The following is a 7,493-nucleotide window of genomic DNA, read 5'->3' as shown; positions in this document are numbered from 1 at the left end:
GCCCACACCAGTAGGCGGTAGGTGAAGCGTCTTGCCCAAGGACACAACGACCGAGACTGTCTGAGCCGGGGCTCGAACCAGCAACCTTGCGATTACAAGGCGAACTCCCAACTCTTGAGGCACGATCGTCCCCTAATCCAATCGAGGAAAGGCTCTAATCCTTCTGGAAAGTAACACTTTCCAGAAGGATTAGAGCCTTTCCTCGATTGCACTGGGTCCTTCCACCTGCAAATAAAACAGGGTCCAATGAAACAGAGTGAGACTGGATGAGGTTGTAACTAAAGTAACTAAAGGTACTAAAGGATGATTTATTTACAGAACATAATTAAGGTGAATGTGTCTATCAGCAAGTCAGTAGTGTAAAACGTGCATGAGCATGTGACAAGGTCAGTAAGAATCAAAAACACATGTTGTAGCTGAGCCAGTGTAGTCTAGGAAGCTGGTGTCCAAACCAAACAATAGCAGTGAGGAAAGGATAACCAGAGAGCAAGGGAAGGATCTGCTGCAGGAAGGAGGGAGCTTTTATAGTTAAACTCACTGGGCTTAGCTGTACCTCAAGCAGCAAGCTTCTTTAATCAGCTCCTGCAGAACGAAGCACAGCACAAAAAACAAAACAGAGACACCCATCACCTGGGGTCATCAAAATATGCAGCGCTCAGATACCAGAATACATCTTTATTAAGTTTCACTGTGAAAAAATGACTCAAAATTTCATAAAAAAGTCTGTTCCACTTGACAGAGTATTGCAGATATTCAAATATGATGCAGTGAAATGAAAACAAAGCTGAAAAATGGCTCTTCTTTTAAATGTCATGTAAATAAAAGCGCTGGATACTGACAACAATATAAATCTCTAAACAATATTTCCCACAAATATTTGAAGACTTTTATGCAACAGACCTCAAATGGCTTGAAAATGCAAATGATTAGAGGTAATTTGTCTGGCCCTGAATACGTAACAGTCTGCTCACTGTATCACAAAACAGTTACTTTTTAACAGAGAAAAGAAACACTGTCATCCCAGACTTGAACTGAAGATGAGAAATAAATAAACAGCTGAAAACGACTGAACCAAGATGGGGCTGAGTGGGACAGAAGTCATTACCACAGGTAGCTCAGTGATGAGCTCTGTGCTTGTCTCTGAGATGAGACTGATGACTTACAGTGAGCTCTGAGTGACTTCAAAGAGACGACTTTTTGACGTTTGCTTCAATAAGATTCTTATTTATGTATTTATTTTACAGTGGAGCTGTTTAATCATACATAAACACACACATTCACACTTAAAGCTGCCCAGTATGACCAGAAGACAGTGATTCATAAATTATCAAGTGACTGCTTCAATGCTTTGCAGACTCTTTATTGTTACATTATTATGAATCAGGACAATACTTTTATACAGCAACTTCCTCAGAGGGTTTCAGTTACCTGAACATTTAAATTCAGTAGAATCACCAGCATAAAAATATAAAACCAAAATTTTTACATTTGATTCTGGAGAAGTGGAGACGAACAGGTGAGCATCAGGGAGCAGGGTCAGGTCATTGATGGGAAACTGAGTCAGTCTGAGGGTAAGTGTTACCATGGTAACAACCCCTTGTTGTGAGAATGTCACACACTAGAGGAGCAGTTTATTAGGAACACCTGTACACCCGTTTGATTGTGATTGTACAAAGACATGCAGATATGGTCTTATTTACCATAAATGATTGTCAAATGTAATTAGACAGACAGGGCAAAATTTAATTAAATCCTTAATCTTCTTTGGTACTTCTGATTTAGCTTTTAGGCAGACAAATCAGTTTCTATGCTTAATGCTACAACAAAAATACTCCACAGTTCACAAAAAAATCCTACTAGAGACATGATTTTATCAATTTCAGAATCCTCCCATATGGAACAGATATATATAAATCTTATAAAGTTTGTATCTGTCTTGTGTGAAACTTGTATGAAAAGCATATAAGAGTGAAAACAGATATAAGATCCCTTGAAAAATTATATAATGAAACTTGTATGTTTTGGATACTTCCTAAAACAATGTATGAAAGTAATGCGAAAGTGGCCACTTTCATGAGTAATCACATATAAGTTTCTTGTTCTTGAGTTACAGCATTCATGACATTTTCAGAAAATGTTACCTCTGACCTTGAGATCAAAGTCACTGAAATTCAAACTCATCCAAGAATTTTAGTAGCTGCACCGAAGCTATCAATTTGAAAAACTTTAAACCAACCTGAGCCGCTGAGTTGTGGCATCATGTGACATCACAGTCATATTTTTATTCTGAAAATACAGACTGTAAAGAATGTTACCTTTGCATCAACAAATCTGTAAAGTCTTCAGTAACCCAACCTGAGCTGCTGAAATATGGCATCTTAAATATCACATTCCTTCCACCAAAACAGACCAAGTGCCCAATCTGGAACCAGTTGCACCTTACAATAACCACCAATGAGTCACAAATGTAGCCTGGGATTCTGTCCTTGATTTCTTTGCATTTTACCATAATTTTTTTTACTGTTATAGTCTGTTCTCAAACTGAAATGTGGCCTGGATCTCATCAGATACCATGGTCCTGCACCAACACTGGAAAAAGCTCAAGAGAAAAAAGTTTTGTAATGTATAAAGATGCACAGCGCCTTCTTTTTGCTTCAAGAGCAGGTCTAGTCCCAGTGAACAGAGTGTGCCTGAACACATCTGATTTCTCATACTTCTATTTTGTGTCTCCTTCTTTATACAGGATTGTTGATAAAATTTACATTAAGTTCTATGAGTCACAAAGATCAACTGTCATCAAACTGATTATCATTATCTAACAGTGGCCTCATTTTACACACATTTTCATTAAAGGCCTTAATAAAGCTGTCCTTTGTTTACTACATATTCCGCCCTTTTCATCTTATTGAATTCATCTCTGTGGCCGGACAGTGTAAGACGGGGCACAGACTGCACACAGCTGTTCCTCTGTTGGATCAACAGTGTAAGTAACCCTCCCACAACAGAAGGTGCATTTGTATTACTTAGATAAACTTTGTGCTCCAACTCATGACTCTATTTAAGGGTGATTTCTGCTGTGAGGATTATTCATGTTAATTAAAAAAAAATCATTATTACAAGTAGCTGATGAGCCACAGCTTCCTTGGGGATTTTACAAATCAATGGCCTGTAATTCTTTAACACAGTGAAATTTAGGGAGTTTTTTTTAACAGGCTGTATTTAATTGATCTGGTATGTAACCTGATGAAAGTCATTGATTGATAGCAGAAGTTAGGTGAAGATGGAAGACTCACAATAAGAAATTTGGGAGTAATACTGCCCTTAAGGCAGGAAGTAGTATAGGAGATATGTAATGGAAAACTCGATAAAGCTCAGATACCAGATTAGCTGAGAATCTTGGACCGGTTGTCAGGATCCAGATTTGCGGTGTGACCTAATAAAAGTGATCTTAACAGGAAAAAAACCCCAAATTATGTATATATATATATTTTTCAATCAGCAGAAGACACGGCAAGAAACCCAGACTAGATTAAGGTTAATTAAGATTAAGGTTAATTATTGAAGGTGTTAACAGGAAGCTTGGACTGTGCATATTAATGATAATCGAGTCAGCGAAGATGAATGTTCTGTCATCATTTCTGAGTTGCTTGAATGTGCTTAATTGCCGCTTCATGTGAAGCTAGTTCAGCATTTTATCATTTTTATTCATAATTGTTGATTTAATTGGAGGGATTGAAACTGGAACAAATCTGGATTTTAAAGCTATGTTTTCTGAGAGCTAATATACTCAGCTCACAAGAAAAGTATTTATACTCTAAATTTACACATTTTTCTTTTAAAATCAGATTTGACTTTTGCACATGAAATTTGTTTTTGTTCTTTTGCCCAGTTGACCGTTAAAATGAAAGTTAAAAACTGATGCCTCAGTGCTAGAGTGGTTCATGGTTTTTTTTGGGTTGTTTTTTTTAGTACACAGAGCTTAGATATTAAAATGTATCTGTATTAAGTTACATTGTGACAGCATGACTCCAAGCACCATATTGTCTACATGACAAAGTATTACAAATATATAGCGCATCCATCAATCCTTCCTCTTCTGTTTATCCTTATCAGGGTCCCTGCTGGGAGGGCTGGATCCTAGCTCAGCTACCATATGGCGAGAGGCAGGGTTCACCCTGGACAGGTTGCCAATCTGATGTAGGGCTAACACACCGACAGGCAACCATTCACTGCTTAATCATCAATTGAGCTAACCCCACTAACAGCATGTCTTTGGACTGTGGGAGGAAACTGGGCAGAACCTGCACCAACATGGGGAGAACATGTGAACTCCACACAGAAAACCTGTGGCCAGAGGGTGGAGCCAAACTCAGGACCTTCTTGTGAGGCAACAGTGCTAACCACCATTCCACCATGTGGCCCAAAAGATGACAACAGAGAATAAAAACTATTTGTACTGAAAGTGCTGAATACTGACAAAAAATGTGCAGGTTTAAACAATATTTCCAATAAACGTTGGAAGACTGTTATGTAACAGGTGTCAAATGACTCAAAAAAGGAAATCTGGCCCTGAACACAGTCTGCTGGCGGTATCACAAAGAAGTTACTTTTTAACTGTGATCATGCAGAGAAAAGAAACAATGTCATCCTGGACTTGAACTGACACTCATAAATCACTAAACAGCTGAAAACATCTGAACCACTACAGGGCTGAGTGAGACATCAGTCATTTCTACAAAATTCTCCCTGTTTGCAGAGGAGCTGTTTCATTACATATAAATACACACAGTCACACTTAACAGCTGCTGAGAATAAGCAGAAGTTTGTGATTGTTGGATCATCAAGGGAAAGAGGACCCACTTTCCACTGGGGACAAAGAGGGAACCTCGGTCCACTCCTGACCATGATGGAGTATTCTTCATCTCTGTTACTTCACCACTAGTTTTCTTTTTTTTTCTTTTTTTTTTTGCCTGTCCCATTTGGTTCTTTAGCCGTCAGAATTGTTGTCTGAAGACCAACAAGGATACCCAATGGATTTATTTTGCCAAATGGATCATCGTGGCATTGCCGATTTGATTTGATTTGATTTGGTCCATTTGATCGACCTTTGTTTTTATTATTTAAACTTTATTATTTAAGCGCGCTTGTATTCAAATGGTTTCCACATGTAATGGTCTGCAAGAGGATGTAGAGAGCCATAGCCCCGTCCCCCAGGGCATGAAGGAGGCATGGAGGAGATCCAGGCCCCAGACATCCAGAGGCCCCAGAGTGCGAGAGCCCAAGGAGGACCACCGGAGGGGCATCCGTGCCACCTTCATGGGAAGGGCTGAGGATTCCCAGACAAGGCGTCACCCAGTAGCCACCGAGCAGAAGCTAGAGGGGGCTGCACCGGCTTGCCCGCCGGCTCTGCCGGCAGCCAGCTGTGCCAGAGTGAACCAAGCCGCAGGCCCAGAGGCCAGAGGCCTGAGGGCCCCCCGCACCACTAGTTTTCTTGATCATGTCTATGGTCCAGCTTCATCAGATGCAGCGTGATACAGAGTATAAATCACACTATTCACGGATTTTGCTCCCAGTTCTTTCTCCTGGATTTCTCCCCTTTTGTGAATGAAAATAAAAAACACTTACAGTAAAAACTGCATTGTGCATTCTAACTCTGTCTCTTCTTCCGGACGGATGTGACCATGTTATCTTCTAATACAGTGGCTTGCAAAAGTATTCGGCCCCCTTGAACTTTCCCACATTTTGTCACATTACAGCGACAAACATGAATCAATTTTATTGGAATTCCACGTGAAAGACCAACACAAAGTGGTGCACACGTGAGAAATGGAACGAAAATCATACATGATTCCAAACATTTTTTACAAATAAATAACTGAAAAGTGGGGTGTGCGTAATTATTTCCCCTAAAGGACTATTTAGCACCTCCTGGATGTCAGCTCACGAGGTTTGTGTGTTTTATTTTCTGTAATCAAGGATTTTTGATTGATTAACACTACTTACAAGAGCGCATTTTGATGTGTTTTGTTTTATTGTTTTGTCCGTGAGCAGTTCTCACGGGTTGCCAAGACCAGAATAAACCCTGTTCTATAACTACATCGTGCGTACGTCAATCCTTGAGGGTGCTACACTGTCCATAGGACAACTATTAGTCGTGCACTGCACAAAGTTGGCCTTTATGGAAGAGTGGCAAGAAGAAAGCCATTGGTAACAGAAAACCATAAGAAGTCCCGTTTGCAATTTGCCACAAGCCATGTGGGGGACACAGCAAACATGTGGAAGAAGGTGCTCTGGTCAGATGAGACCAAAATGGAACTTTTTGGCCAAAATGCAAAACGCCATGTGTGGCGGAAAACTAACACTGCACATCACTCTGAACACACCATTCCCACTGTCAAATATGGTGGTGGCAGCATCATGCTCTGGGGATGCTTCTCTTCAGCAGGGACAGGAAGCTGGTCAGAGTTGATGGGAAGACGGAATGGAGCCAAAGTAGTTGGATCCGATTGATAACTACAAGGCCTAAAGTCCACTATTTTGAGTCAGTCAGACTTCTTTATTGTTGTGCCACTAGAATTATGGCTTTGAGCATTTTTAATGGACAGTCTGTCTAGAATTGTCGCTCTAAATAGTCAATATCTGTACTCGTGTTTTGTACCCACACAGCTCACTAACAAACGTTAGCTGGTATTTCAGCACGCTATCCTTTCATGTAAATGTGTTCACCGCTGGCTAAAAACAACAAAAGGTCGACTAACATTACTATATCTGTGAGTCCCACTGTGGGGCGGCTCCAAGTGGGCCATAAAAGTACTGCAGTAATGAGAGAAATTCCTTTTTAAGTTACTCCCAAATATCTTAAGTTACATATTTATATACATTATGTCCAAATTTGTATACATTTTATTTATATAAAATGTATATAATTGAATTTAAACTGGTAACAGGAGGTGGTTAGTTAGTTACTATTACTCATTACTCTGACCTAAATTTACTGAAGCTTGAGCACAGTCAGGTCACTGATGGAATTGAAAGCTCCAGAGGGGAAATCACGCCAGTCTAAAGGTAGGTGTTACCATGGCAATAACGTCTTGTTGTGAAGATGAAAGAGTCATGCAGTAGAGGAGCGGTTTATTGGCAACACCTGTTAACTGTGATTGTATCCAGTGTGCTGTAGCCATGATACCAAACAGATATAGTTCTTCAGTTAAGCTTCACAATTCATTCCTCTTGGGGAAAAAAGGAAACATAATTAGACAGACACTGCAAAATTAAAACAATTCTTTAATTACGTGACTATAACAAGTATTTAAAGAATTACGTATCCACTTAACACACGCATCCACTTAACACACTGTTTACGGCAACAGCTACACCCTTTTTGCGCATGTTCTTCCTTTTTCAGCTATTTATTAATAAGTGACCTTTATGTATATATAGGGTTGCCAACTCCCTGAAAAATAAATAAGGGACACCTCGTGGCCAGGGCCGGG

Source organism: Haplochromis burtoni, unplaced genomic scaffold (genome assembly GCF_018398535.1).
Source record: "Haplochromis burtoni strain Fernald_Lab_line unplaced genomic scaffold, NCSU_Asbu1 Contig_233, whole genome shotgun sequence".
Classification (NCBI taxonomy): domain Eukaryota; kingdom Metazoa; phylum Chordata; class Actinopteri; order Cichliformes; family Cichlidae; genus Haplochromis; species Haplochromis burtoni.
The sequence above is the reverse complement of the archived record's forward strand: the minus strand, read 5'-3'. Positions refer to the sequence as shown.